The sequence below is a fragment of the Nanorana parkeri genome, unplaced genomic scaffold, assembly GCF_000935625.1.
Source record: "Nanorana parkeri isolate BGI_ZX_2015 unplaced genomic scaffold, ASM93562v1 scaffold14, whole genome shotgun sequence".
In the NCBI taxonomy this organism is placed as follows: domain Eukaryota; kingdom Metazoa; phylum Chordata; class Amphibia; order Anura; family Dicroglossidae; genus Nanorana; species Nanorana parkeri.
In genome coordinates, this window is record NW_017306282.1 from 2,043,312 (window position 1) to 2,056,938 (window position 13,627).

The following is a 13,627-nucleotide window of genomic DNA, read 5'->3' on the forward strand; positions in this document are numbered from 1 at the left end:
AGATTTTGGTTCAAGAGATTATTAATCAATGATGTTCAGGAGTGCAGTGCAGGGCGGCTCTCACCAGGTTCAGAACAACCTCAGCACTGCAATACAAGACACAGAGAGCGCCTCCATCGCATAAAAACTTTTTAATAAACAAATAAAAAATGGTATAAAGATACTCACAAAGGACAGAAGGGTCAGAACGACCCGGCTGTTCGTCTTCCCTGGTAGTGAAGTGGTTTACGCATTTCAGAGGCCACACCTCCTTCCTCAGAACCCATTGGGGGTGTTCCACTGACTCTCTGTTTTATACATCAAGGCCGGTGTTTAGGGCACCTGAGGCTGGTCAGGGAGATTTGTATTAAGCCAATGTCATTGAAAAGGAGTTTATGCAAGATCTTCAAAGTCACTGAAAATAGGGAAGATGGGAACAGCGTGTGAGTGCCCACACAGTCGGATGCATTCTAAAGAAAGTACAAACATGCAATTCTAATGTGTTATCATAAATACGGACAAACTGCACATGCCCGTGCAACAGACGACATTTTGATCTATTGCATATATTTGCATATATTTAGATAAGTTAAACGTAGGAGACATCCCTAGATGGTAGCGAGTACGTTGTAATACAATAAACTAAAAAAGGAAACTGATCACCATACAGAAAGTTCACACAATGAGATACATTTGTTTACAGAGAAGATGAAAGAATGGTAACTTCATAAATAAACAGGTATTTTGGAGAGGTATCAATTAGATAGGTTACAAATTGGATATATAGATATGAAGTGGATATATATCTGCATGATGGAATTAATATGTAGATATATGCGCACCCATGGATCAAAAAGGAGCCCGCAAAGGTCAGACAATGACCAACTAGCCCGCATCATGAAAATGATGAAAAGATACATATGGTTCATATAGAGAAACTTCATCGATGTAGAATAAGCTAAGGGCATATTTGATATATAAAACTAATTGGATGTTGTTCACTGTACGATCATCACAACAGAGGGCGCCTTTTACAGCTGGAGGAAGCAAGGTTTACCCTTTTTTATATGGAAACATTTCTTTACTTTAAAGGAAAATCACTCCCCTCATAGTTCGAGCCGACGTGTGATAATGAAACTGTCACACGTCGGCTCAATAGATCGGGAAGTGAGCGAACACATACAACTGCTCGCTCACTTCTCGATCATTTCCCTGCAGAGAGTGGTGACTGTCACTCACGGCTCCCTGCAGGGATTCCCCCCTTCCCGCTCCGATCCTCCAGCGCTGACTGGAGGAACGGGTGGGGGAGGTGGCGTGTACAGCTGGCTCTGCCTCTAGATAGGCAGAGCCAGCTGTCACTCACGCAGCTGGGTGGATCTTGACAGTAATGTCGGGATTCGTCCCGGCTGCGGTGGTCTCATTATACCGCGCGCTGCAGCTCGCAATATACTGAGCTTTGGGTGACATAAACTAGCGTCCTCCCGTGACCCTTAAGAGAACTATGGCGAAAAACACTTACCTCATAGTTCTCTTTTAAGAGCTGTGAAACTATGACACAGGCTTTCACAGGATCTAGTTCTAGTCAACTTGATAGATTGTTTACAGCCCATCTCCTCCTTTTTTTTTTTATTCTCCTTAAGCAGACTTTCACAACATGATCCACTGTAGTCTGGTAATGGTCATCCATTGTGGTGGTCTGCAATCTTTGTTATGTCATTATGTCACCTCTGGAGTATGCAAGATCTGTGAGGACCCTGATGACGGAAAGCCAATAGAAAGTGTCCACGCCATCCCACAGCGCAGTTGAAAAAGAAAGTCTCAGGACCCTGCGCTTCATTAAGTCCCCATTCAAACTCTGGCTTTGCGCAAACGCGTTAAAAACATGCAACAAGTTTTCAGCGCCATTTATCTTTAACAGCACCCCAAACGCGGCTGGGAAAAATGCCAATTTTTTTTCTGTGCGTGGAAGCGCATCAAACATGCACAAACGTTTGTAGCACGCTCACAGCTGAAAATACTGCATGATCTACTTTCCTGCATTTGTTGTTCATGTTTTGCATGCATTTGATTGATTAATTGATTTAATGAATGGTGGGAAAAATGCACGTTAGTAAAGTGTGAATGGGGTCTTAATCAAGTTCATACTTGGGGCTTTTCGTTTTCTTTTTTTTTATAAATGAAATTGGGGGTTTAGCAAGTGGGGACAGAGTAAACTTTTTGTAGGGGGGCGGGAGTTCAGCTTTAAGAAGGAGGCTGAAAGTGTTTCTAAATGCACAAAATATAATTGACAACTAATAGTTATCAGCAAAAGGTTTATCTAATGTGACCTTTGGGAATAAGAATATTTTTTTTGCTAATATATAGACTCAAGGACAGACTGGGACAGACTATTGAAAAAATGGGGGAGACTGGGGGACAGACTATTTTATTTGGATAAAATATAATTAGGTGGGTTTTTTTTGCATTCCTCCAGATCAACTTTGGACTTGGGATAGTGAAAAAGCAAGGTGTTTTTTTCTTTTCTTTGCAGGAAGTGGATGGATTTGTGTCTTTTATAATCTACTGTATGTACAAGTGTAACTGTGTTTATACTCTGTCACATGCTGATTTAACCGGATAAATACATCCAGCAATATTACACAAAGGACACCAGTGCAGTATTAATGAATTATTTGCCAAACCTTCATATGCTGCTCATGTAGATTGCTATCTCTGCAGTCCATAAAAAAAGCCTTAAATACCTTGTAGTGTATTTCACCTCAGAGGACGCAGAAGGCGCCAGAGGCATTCTGCAGATGGCAATCTACATCCAGGAGACCTATAAAGTTTTAAGGTGAGAAAATTGTGCTGCAAGGGTTATTATCTGCTTGTTTTGGTCTGGGGCTAAAATAAAGAGAATACACTGACCTGATCTTTGGTTGCTTACCTGGGGAAGAGATGGCATGAGGATGCACTTTGGGAAGAAGGCAAGCCGTCGGAGGCAGAGTGATGCTTTAACCAATGTTCTGCTGGAAAACCTTGGGTCCTGCCATTTATGTGGATGTTACTTTGACATGTACCGCCTACCTAAACATTGTTGTTAACGAACTACACCCCTTTGTGGAAATGCTATTCTCTGATGGCAGTGGCCTATTTCAGCAGGATAATGCACCCTGCCACACTGCAAAAATCGTTCAAGTATGGTTTGAGGAACACAACAACAAATTTGAGGTGTTGACTGGGTCTCCAGATCTCAATCCAATTGAGCATCTGTGGGATGTGCTTAAAAAACAAGTCCTATCCATGGAGGCCCCACGTCGCAACCTAGAGGACTTAAAGGATCTTCTACTGATGGTTTGGGGCCAGATACCACAGCGTACCTTCAGAGGTCTAGTGGAGTCCATGCCTCAATGGGTTAAGGCTGTTTTGGCAGCAATAGGAGGACCTACTCAATATTAGGCGGGTGGTCATAATGTTATGGTTGATCTGTGTATAATACTTCAGAGACTGCTAACACACTAAAGGAGATGGATAGAGACAGCGAACAGTTGCATGTCCACTGTCTCTATCCATCTCCTTTAGCAACTGGAGTCTAGGAACTTGTTATACGGTAATTGTGGTTAGAGATGAGGGACATGTTAAAGAAGTGGTTGGAGACTGGAACATTTTACAGAAGTGGTTGGAGACTAGTGGTATGGTACAGGAGACAGTCTCAGACTGAGAGACATGTTACTGGAGTTTGCTACAGATCACTGCTACTTCTGCCAGCTGGGGTCTGAAGGTTTAACAACAGGTACCAAAGGGCTGCTTGCAACTCCTGCCCAAGGTTGCTCACCGTGGCCCTACAGTGTTTACAGACATTTAAAATGTCATGCTACTGAACAGAAGACCCAACCCAGCAACAAACTTCTGTGACCTTGGTGCTATATGGCAAGCAGGCAACCTATATAGGTCTCTTGATAATTCAGCTACCATCAAACATCATTTTACTAGTCAGTTTCTCCTAATATGAACCCTGCCTTTAAAAAGCTTTTTGTCCTTTTACAGATGTACATGCTGTACAGCAGTTTATGTTTTTTCCCATAAAAAAAAATAAGACAAACCATCTATAAGTGTGCACATGTTCAGTTTACTGGGATTATTTGCCAGGAATAATAATATACTTTAAAGCTCCATTGCTTCCTATAAAGTTTAAGCAATAAAATTTTATAATGTCAAGCTTATTGTAAAGAAGAGATGTGGACTGAAAATAGAGAGGAAAATCTTGTGTCTTCAGAAGTCCAGACCACATGATGAAAAGTATAAACCTGAGGAGTTTAGATGGAGTAAAGATGTACATTTATAGCTTTGAAAAGTTTACTTATTAGCCACACACACAGGATACGATAGATCCCTATGTGCTGATAGAGGAACTAGTAGTGATGGTTGAAGGGTAACTCTGTATCATTACAGGTTGTAAAACCTATGACTTAATGAGACCATGCCACCAACTTAAAAAAGTGCAGGTAAAAGCACATAAAAATGCTTTCTTGCAATGTGTTTCTTTCCAAAAATGTATTTTTATTCATGTGCAATGTGCCTTAAAATATTAATACTTCAGGGAGAACCAATTCCTTAGCATATCTCCCTCTCTCCTTGCATGTCATAGCCCTCTCTTTTTCTGGAAATGTCTGATCAGTATCACTGTTTGTACTAGTAATGTCTGATTACTTTCTGCAATAGCGCTTGTGAAAACCTGGGTATGTCCTGTACAAATGTGTTTGTACAGGTTGTACTAATGGTTGCAAGGTACATGCAAGGATATTGGTTTGAATCTGAGCGTAGAACCACCACAGGATAGTTGGTTTGGAAACTTGTAGGGCATGCACTCCCAGAGTGTGGACCCAGGGATGATCTCTCTGGTGACAGCCAATAGCTAGATAAACAAAGATTTACATTCAGCTAGGTGGCATCAGCAAACAAGGATGAGACAAAAGGGCAATCAGAAAGTTTATCCAGAGGTCATTGCCAGGGGTCATCAGAGCTAAGCATCAAAATCAGAGCGAGCAGGTAGCCCAGAACCACTGCTGGGGTCAGTGCAGACAGAGTTCAAGAGAAATCAGCACAAATAAAGCCAAAACAGTGGTCAATCCAAAACACAATAAAAAGCTGCATCCAGTGTGGCCTGTGCACAGCTTGACATGTAGCTAAACCCTACAGGTTGATCTAAAACTTGGGAGAAAACCAGAAATGTAAAAATTAGGCCTCGTTCACACCATCCACACAGTGCATTCTGGAACGATTGTGTCTGGAACGCACTGCATTGCGTCTGGCTCAGTTTGTTGCGGGGCGCCCTACAGCCGCATTGAGCCCTCCGGCTGCAATGCAATCGACCGCACGGAAACACAAGGCACATCAATGCCTGCCGTCCGGTCTGGTCCGAAAAAATTGTGCTTGCAGCTGCAATGCACCAACATGCCCCCTCCAGCCCCAAAACAAACTGAGCCGGCCGCAATGCCATCCAGTGCGTTCCGGCCACAATCGGGCCGGAACACACTGAGGATGGTGTGAACAGAGCCTAACGCTACTGGTGAGTGGACATACCTACCAACGTTCTGAGATGATGGTGGCTTTTTTTCCCCAAAAGGGTCCTTGTTTTGTTTTCCTCCCTATGAAGGTTTGTGAGTATAGGCATGACAAACAGGCTAACAAACTTTATGAGGGGCCTTTTAAAAAGGAGCTGGACCAATCAAGACATGCAGGGACATAACTTCAGGTCATTGGGCCCCAAAGCAAAATTTTGATGGGGCGCATCTGCAACCAATCTCTGTAGTATCTGGCAGTGTCAGTTGTGACAATACTGTCATGGATCTTAACACAAAATATGTCTATATCAGGGTCAAGGCCACTGGGAAGTATTCCTTACAAAACATGCAAAACAAACAAACAGACAGCGCCTTGTCCTCGTGTAATACAGTTTATTAGTCAATGAACATACATGCTGACATAAAATATTACTCACATGGTAATCACTGAATGAATGGTACAAGGCAGACCCCACACAAAGCTGCCTTGCTAGTTGATGCGTTTCGGGGAATATACCCCCTTCCTCAGAGCTCTTGCTTTAGTAAAACAAAATTTCAAAAGCAAACTTTCCTATATCTTTTAGATCTTTTGTAGTTACATCCAAGAGTCAATTCAGGCCTATTACTGCTGGATAAAAAAAAATTAGGTGTGGCAGAGAAAACTACCTAAAAGAGCCTTGCTTTAAGTTCAACCCAGGCAAACTGTTCCCAGGCCAATTCGCTCATCCCTACTCAACAGTCTATTCAGCATTTTAGATCTCAGGGCCTTTGTGAAAATGTTAACCCCTTCGTGACTGACGACGTACAGTGTACGTCGCCAGCATCGGGGCTGTTTAAACAGACTCCCAGTCCTCCAGCTCCTTCCACTGCCACAGCAAGCAAGTGCAAAAAGAGGTGGACCAGTAGTCCATAAACAATTGACTACTTGTCCATAAACAATTGACTAAACAATCCTACACAATTACTCTAAGGGTCTATTTAAACCAGATGCGTTGGAAGCCTTTCGCAAAGTCCAAATGAAGGACATGGCAAATTGCCTTGTTTACATTCAACCCAGTTCACACCACAGTGCTGCAGTGGTGTGCGATGGGCCGTGATCATCAGCACTATTTCTGTCAAGCACACCAGTGGCTGTGTTTTTATCGTGGCTTGCTGCTGTGAATAAGCCCTGATATTAACTTCTTTACACTGTAATGTTTTTGAAGCATTTCAAAAGTCATCTGTCTTATCAGTTTGCAGCTAAGGAGACACTCTTCTATTTTTACAGGATAAACAATATTGCGTTAGATACACAGGGTTAATTTCAATGCTGCCCAAGATAACCAGAAGCTCTAAGGGCAACACATCTACACTGCTAAGACAGCTTCACAAATTATCCTCACTGCACAGCCTGCAAATAAAGATCAGCGACTGACGAGGACAGTCCTGAAGATTCCTTCTGTGCGGTTGATTTAAACTTCTTAAATGGAAACATCTGAAGAGGGATATACATGGTCAATATCAACAGCAACCTTTCCAACCCCTAATGATTCAGTACTAGATTTGTGTTATCTTCTTACACAGACAGATTTCCCGTGCTTCATTTGCATCAGCAGACTTTATTATGGGGCCCTTCCATATATCATGTTCCATAGCAGCTGCATAAGCTGCTATAGCAATAGTTACTGTGCTGGTGCTAATAAGCAGGTGTGTTTGGTTTCACCCTTGTGGCTGTACAGGACAGATGAGTCTACAAAGGGGACGCTGATTTGGGTTTGTGAACTCTGGAGAGGAGTTTGCAATGCAAAGGGAGCCAGCAGAGAGAGATGAAGACGAGGGAGTGCCCCAGAGGAATTCTGAGCAGAGGGAGCTGGTTACAAGCTCAACAGGTGAATCCCTAACAGAAACTATGATAGGTGGCACCCTAAGTATTTTATTAAACTGAAGAGCCACAATCAGAACTTGGACATCTATAAAGCCTCTTAATCAAACAGCAATTGCCTTTATATTCACAACTCTGAAAGGGATCTTGCAATAAGTTTACACTGTCAGAAGTTCCCCTGTCCCCATCTGGGGCATGTCTTATAGAAGACCGAATCTCCAAATATTGTCAGTTCATCTCAGTAGGAAGTCTCTATGTTTCTTGCATAATTGTGTTCTATGAAATTTCACAGCCTTTTATGTGAACTAATAGAATCAGCTATTAGCTCATATCACATCTTTTATCCCTTTACAAGTTAAAATTTGCATTTGAATAAAATATTTTAATTCCTTCAAAGAGTCTCGAGAGAGAGAACAGCTACACGCTTCTTCATTCTGTTTTTCCAAGTGGGGATATTCTGTGTGATCCTTGTGTCTTTCCGATGACACCAAATATTTGCATCTACTGCACTTTTATAATTGGAATGTTTTTATATTGTGAGACAAACTTTTGGGAAATACAATTTCTAAGAAATAAATTATATGGCTGTTTTTAGCATTCCATACAGTCTGATTTTTTTTTTCTAGCCAACATCCCTTTAATTAATTCCAACAATCTCCTGTCTGTATTTGGGTGGTGTGAGGTGTGAGGATAGTGAGGCTTGAGGAACCCCAAGCTATTGGGGGCGAGTGCTGTTGAACTCTATGCCACCCTCATTTCCTCCAGAATTTGTAAACGATCACATTTAAAAATCATGTTTGTTCTAGGCAGTCATGAAAGGTGACACATAAGACATAACACAGGCCAGCTAAGAAAGAATGCAGAGATGTCATAAACCTGCACTAGTGAGGGTCATCTCTAATTCATATTTCATAATTCTTACTGTAAAAGAGTTAAATTAATAAAACGTGGTTATGTTAATGAATAACAAGTTACCAATCAGTTAGACAGCAAACACATTAAAGAATTATCCATATTATCTATTACATATTTGGTATGTAACAAATTGTAATTTAATTCTGCTAAATGATGTTCTAAATAATATGCTGGGGTTTTTTTTTATGGATTGTAAAACTTTGTCATATGCATATGGTTATGTAAATGTTCCCAGGATAGTTGACCTTAAGTGTGTGTCTACTAGGCATAATAAAATACTCTCCAACACACTTCCACCACTCCCCTCAGACCCTTTGATTGGTTTGGAATTTGATCAGCAATACCCTCTCCAGTGACAACAGAAGGCGGCTATATTGGTAGCTCTGAGCTCTGTTTTTTAGCATTGGAACTACCACTGAGGATAGTAAGAGTCACTCATTAGATTGAATCATTAGATTGAACTTACTCTGCAAGAGATCTGAACTTTGCACGGAACCAAAGACCGGGTGGACTACACTTAAGTATTAAGTATATAATATGTTACTGTTACTATTGTTTGTTTTGTAATGTCTTTTCTGTAATTATTTTTTGCACTTTTTTTCTTTTCTTTTTTAATAAAATCATTTATTTCAAAATCATTAAGTTGGATCTCTGAATGCAAAAATTAGAAATTAAAGCACTTTTGCCTCTGTGAAGAGCAACCATAGTATAAAACTCCATTACATTCCTGTCTGGGTGTGCCAACAAGTGTTATAGACATTTCTTAAAAGTAAAAATGTGCAAATGTCGAAGCTGTGAACTATGCATGTCTTCCTTCAAATATGTGGTGCTATTGTGTGTATGTATGTAGAGGCTTAACTGCTTCATTAACAAGATCCAGTGATAATCACTCTCAATCTGTTGGTGTTTAGATTGTTGTCTTGAGAGTTGAAACATTTCTGCGCACATTGAGCCCGAGTGTGTTATTGTCACATTCTGGTGGCAGCGGTGGGATCTAACAGTGAGCATGAGGATTCTTATATTACAATTGCTTAGGGATATGACCTAGAAGCTGAGGATAAATGTATGTGGAATGTAGAATTTGGCTTCACTAAAGAGCGAGGCTAAAATGGTAATGGACTTTAAACAGAATCTATCACTTTACCCATTCAGAGTAAAGTGATAGATTCTTTTGTTAGGGCACCCACCTATTGATACTCACCTTTGCCAAACTTAGTGCCACTCTGTTTGTCTGTTGGAACTGCCAGTTTATCTGGGTATTGGGGATTATGTGACCTTCTCCCCTTACTCCCAGGATGCAGTGGGGGAAGGAGGTAGATAATTGAAGAGACATTGTCACTTTGCCCATCACAATGGCAAGGTACCTACCCACATTTCCTTACCACCTCCCCACTCTGTCAGAGCCCTAGCTCTAATGCTGCAACGGAGCAGGACTTCCAGGTGTGGGGGAGCATGTGACATTACTGTAATGTTTAAAAAACCTTTGTTAACCTTTTAAAAACAAAATGTTAGCTTTGTTAACCCTAATTAGTTTCATTATCACCTTCTTTCCTTAGCTTTTTTGTTTTTACCATTCATTTAGAAACCGGTTTGTTTATTCATTTGCTCTTTTTTTAGTGCTGCATTAAAAAACAACAACTTTGGGCCATCATTCTAGTGCCTTTATAAAAAAAAAAAGGCAAAACACAGAATAAAATGTGCACTTTGGATAAGTTATAAGTCCCAGATAGATGTTTGGGTCTGTTTTAACATTCTGATTATGGCTATATTTCACTGTTTAACTACTTTGCAACACCTCCCCCTCCCAGTTTGCTTGTCCAAAATATGGTACTCCTAGTGAGGAGTGCTGTCAGCTCTGTACATCTTGTGGGGTTGAACAATATGTGCAAGTATGTGCAAGCTCCATCCGTCTCCAGCCTGGAGGTGGCACACTTTGGCATCTTTGCCTTCGGAGCCAGAGGACCTTTTCCATGCACTGTCTGTATGTTTTATGTAAAAGTGGTCATGCACTAGCAGATCTGATCATGTGTTCATTGCATCAAGGAGGGATAATTCCAGGATTTCGTTATGAAACTTAAATTTCCCTCCATCTCATTCTGTAGCAGTGTGAAGTACAAGATGTAGTAGTTAGGCTTAATCCCATGGTCTGCGATTCAATGACTAGATCTTAGCAAGATTTCCAGTAGTATTGCCTGGCACTGTTCATCTTTAAATTCACTTGCAGTGACCCCATAGAAACTTAAAATATATACCATCTAGACCTCTTGACATAGCACCAGTGAATACTACACATAAACTCCAATTAAAAAGAATAGAAATCAACATTTTACTTAACTAATATCAGATGATAGGATACCAAAATAGCAGTCTCAGCTTTGACCATTCCTGAGCAGGGGCCCTGACCTTCAGTTATCAAAGCCGTTATCAGAAACGGCGTGAACCTCTTATTTATGCTACACAGATCAATGACTAAAGCCACTCAGTGTGCTATATTTCTAAATTTGGTATGAGGTTCCTCCAGAAGTTTAATAGAACACTGAGCTACATGGTCAGCTGGCTGCTAATTTCATTTCTTTGTAAGACAGTTGCTATGTGATTTCAAATCCTGGTCATAGTGCAGTTCAAGCTTAATAACGTGATATGAAGATCAGATATTAATCTAGCATTACACAAGATAAGAGCTCCCGTAAAGCCCAATATAAACCTTCAGTTTAAATCAGCTAAATACATTCCAAGTACATCAAAACAAAAGGTGTTCAATGTTTTAAAGTTTATTTTCTTTGGAAGCAACCACAGCCTAAGTAGAAAAGCCTGTTCCCTGCCTGAAGCTGCAGAGGATGACCTTCTGTGTGGAAGCAGTGGTCTCTCTGCAGTGGTCAGATGTGCCCCCTACTGAGTCAGACCTACAGGTGAAACTCGAATAATTAGAATATCGTGCAAAGTCACTAATTTTCACTAATGCAACTTAAAAGGTGAAACTAATATATGAGATAGACTCATTACATGCAAAGCGAGATAATTCAAGCCGTGATTTGTCATAATTGTGATGATTATGGCTTACAGCTCATGAAAACCCCAAGAACCCCAAATCCACAACCTCAAAAAAGTAGATTATTACATGCAATCAATAAAACAAGGATTGTACATAGAACAATATCAGACCTCTGAAAAGTACAAGCATGCATATGTACTCAGTACTTGGTTTGGGCCCCTTTTGCAGCACTTACTGCAATTACTTTTGCACGATATTCTAATTATTCGAGTTTCACCTGTATAGCTCTGCATACAGTAAAGCTAATGCTCCCTGCTGATTGGAGAGCTCTAGCTCTGGCTCAGCAGGGGGCATGTACAACCTTTGTAAAGAGATCTCTGCTTTCCCATAGAGAACAAGGTCCCACTCTGCAGCTGCTGGCAGGGGACAGGCTTTTCTACTCAGGCTGTGGCTGCTTTAGAAAGAAAATGAGCTATAAGACACTGAACCTCTTGTATTGATGCAACTGGAATGCATTTAGCTGATTTAAACTGAAGGTTCAGGTCAACTATTAACCACTTACCTAGAAAGATCTTTTTCCAGCCACAGTGACCACCTTCTTGATGAATTATCCAGTTGTTGCCAGTGAGATTGATTTTTTAAAAATGAAGAATATTAAAAACACTGAATTATATAACACTTCCAGTGTAATTGCCTTTGCTTGTAGCTGACATTGCAGTAGTAAACGTAACTGACATGGTTTGAACATGAACATTTTCTGCTACATTGAATATCTGTCACAATCTAATTAGTCATGCCTGAGGCAACAGTGTCAGATAATTCCGCAGGACACGGCCTGAGAGGGAAATAGGAGAGGGGAAAACACAGCAAGAAGTATACAATAACATGGACAATTTTTAACAATGGTTTCACTCTAGGGTATGGTCCCTTATTTTTTCTATGTTCTCAAACTGGACAGGATCCCTTCTCTACAGGGTATGCAAAAGAAAAGATTATGTATTTGTTATAATCTATATTACATGGTCAACTGCACTGGGCTACTTATTATTATTATAATTATACAGGAGTTATATAGCGCCAACAGTTTGTGCAGTGCTTTACAATGTAAGGAAGTGCGAAAGCTGAACTGGTTAAAGATAATATATAATTTTGCCCATCCCATCATGATTTATGGACTGTTTGCATGCCCTCCTGCCAACGCTGCATGTGACGGCAGATCATTTAGGCTCTCATATAACAGGGTAATATGACAACACAGTGACTTACTGATTCATGTCTACTTCTCAGCCATTAGTAAACAGGGCAGATCAAAGCTCAACAGTCTATTAGCTGTCAAGGATGCTCTTATCATAGAATTCCTATTAGAATCCTGTCCATTAATGAACACTCTTCCTCCACAATGCTGCTCCACTCCCTCTCAACATGCAAACTGCCATTCAAGGAAATTATGTCTTAGTAAATTGTTAGTAGTACACATTGTAAAGTTCTATATAGAAAGACCTGTAACGACTCTAAATAAAGTACTCTACAATGCATTCTCATAAATAATTCCTGTTTGCAAGTTAGGAAGAGCTCAGAGAAACGCACCGACATTAAACACATAGCAGAACACACAAATGCTAATAAAAGAAACTCATTAATATAAATATTTTAAAATGTACATTCAATTATAATTTTGAAAAGTATGTTTATAATATTGCAGGAAACAAATAAATCTTTAATCACTGCACTCTTCTAAATCCTTTACACTGACATAATGCAAAAAACTATTGACACTAAAAATATATTTTTTTTAAGGATCAGTTGCTAACTCTTAAATGTATATTAATAGCTCATAGATAGTTACAGTATAATTTATAACTATAATAAAGTAACGCTGTGGTCCCTTATTCCTCTGTATCACGTACCTGACTGGAGACTCAGCTAAAAGGGGGCTGCCCATGCACCTCTTGTCCCACACCTCTGGAAGAAGTAGTGTAAGGACAGAGCAAAGCACAGGTGCCGATACTGGTGGCTGGCCGGTTCTTGAGGAGGCATTTGAGTGCGTTGGACCAGCTGGTGAATCGGCAGGACCGAGATGACAACGGGACCTCTTGAAACTAGAGCAGGCAATGGGTATGAGGCCAAGGAAGCACTGGCAGGATGTCGTTGCTCAGGATGCTGATGGAGCGATCCACCAAGTGGCAGACCAGGAGGGAAGTCAGGTTCAAGCCAAGGTCATACACAGGGAGCCGAATCTTGAGGTGCCGAATCACAGATCAGGAGCAGGGTCAGGAAACGTAAGCCAGGGTCATTCACAGGAGATCAGAGAGCAGAGGTACCGAATCAGGAGGAGGA